The following is a 2,136-nucleotide window of genomic DNA, read 5'->3' on the forward strand; positions in this document are numbered from 1 at the left end:
CTCTCTCCAGACACAGTACCGTGGTTATTCACATCCCTTATAAAAGCCCCACTGGTGTCGGTGGTGCACGACTGAGCCTTTGCACAGTAATTACAAACAGTTGTGTTTTATTCTCAATGCATTTAATTTGTTTAATAACAGTCCACCAGGAAGACCTCAAGCAAAGCAAACAGGGAGACAGAGCATGCCAAATACAGCCCAATCTCTACTTCTCCACTTAATTTCCAGAAAGTGCAGTAGAGCAAAGAAAAGCAATACCATCCCTGTTAGAGAAAACAGGCAATTAGAGGCATGATTGGGATGTCCCAAAGCAGCCGTTTCTATACTCCACATTGCAGCCAACTTCTGACTTCAGGTAACAGAGGGGACGTGGCATCAGGAGTTTAAAGGAGGAAATTTCTGCACCAGCTCAGGAGGCATGGGGGTCCTTCTCAGGAGGAGGTTGATGGACACTGCGCGGGGGGAGCGTAATCTGGGGAGGAATCAAGGGGCAGAGGGATCAGTGGGCAGAGCGTAAGGCAGCGGTACAATTCATCACGCTGCCCAGCACTCTGCAGAGCTACACACTCTGTCTCTCAGGTCTCAGCGCCATGCACGCACAGAAAGACAGATCTATTAGTTTTCCTTTCCAAACTTTCCTCTCCTATTGGACATATGAACTAGAGCCAGCAACATCATGGGGATTAAAGACCGTGGCACTGGCTGAAAGGCAACGGGAACTGCCAGATGTTTAGTCAGCGCTCGAGCCTCAGCCTAACCAGTGTTTGCCATTACTGAAGTGAACAGTTATTCAGCGACCTTCTATCTCCATGGCAGACGCAACGGCAGCTCCACCTGGCACGGGGCAGCCCGTGCCCAGTCCTCTGGCCCTGTAACATCACCACAGGCAGTCACCCTCGAAAGCAGGAGTCAGGAACCCTGGATGTCTAACAGCCGGGGCTGTATTCCAGCGCGGGTGCCTGACGCAGACAGTTCACACCTGGAGCCCTTCAGGAGGAGGCAGCACCCGCCACCAGCAGACGGGACTGGCACCGCAGGATCGCCTTGTTCTCCAGACTCAGCTCTCACTAGTAAGTCACCGCTTGCTAAAGTGGGAGAAAACTCCCCCAAAAGGCCCATTTTGTCCCCAGCACACACTACAGATGAGCACAGGGCACCTGGATGCCCGCAGGACGCTCTCGCTACCAGCAAAGTGTGACTCTCGCGTGGAAAATTATGAAGCTGTGAGGATCTTAACTACAAAAAATACCTCGTTTTTTGCAGGAAATATGTTCCCTAAATCCATTTTTTATGATGTGACTGCTTTCTGCCTTTCACCCTCCCTTTTTGCTGATCTGCTTACAGGATTAACCTCTAAATCAAACTCTTCAGAAAAACCAAAGTTCATATGAATCTGTCACCAATCTTCTTCCAAACTGCGGGGGGGTGTGGGTGTGGGGGGGAAGATCTCAGAAAACTGCACCAGCTTCTGCTCAGTTAATTGGCAGACAATAAAAACAAATGCAGAGGGAGGAGGCTCTGAAATACCCCCCCAGCAGAGCCGCACACAGTCTGGGACATCTCCAGTCACCCGCGCGGCCCCTCTGCTGGGCAGAGCCCCGGCTTCAGCAAAGGCTCCGGGACCCTCGGTGGAGGCCGGGTGGAGGCGCAGGGTCCCTGCTCACAGCCGTGCAGCGAGGGGTCACCCCTGTGCGTGGGGGGACACGGGCCCCCCCCAGCAGCGCTCGGCGGGACAAACACCGAGTCCCTGCGCCAGCCCTGCGTGCAACGCGGGAAGAGAGGTAACGCTGGAAGAGTGTCAAGCAAGCCTTATTTGTTTCTTCTAATTAGGACAAATTTCTTTGAAATCGCAGCATTTGGTAAAGTTGTAAAGGAAACTTTAGTAACGCTACGAAAACAAACCCGCCTTTTTCAGCTCGCTGATGCCGTTGGTGCTGAACTTCTCCTGATAGCAGCTGTTCCGCTTCTGAGAAGTTGCTCTTACGCTGTGCAATTTTTGAGGTCTCTTGCAGCATCTCCAACATTTTTAAAAAAAAAAAAAAGGGGAAAGATCTTCCCGTTTTTGTCAAGCATATGAGCTCTAAGCTCCTACAAGTGAAGCGATCTATTTTAATTTTACCCTCCGCGGCGTGCCCA

Source organism: Athene cunicularia, assembly GCF_003259725.1.
Source record: "Athene cunicularia isolate RWA chromosome 19 unlocalized genomic scaffold, athCun1 chr19_part1, whole genome shotgun sequence".
NCBI lineage: Eukaryota > Metazoa > Chordata > Aves > Strigiformes > Strigidae > Athene > Athene cunicularia.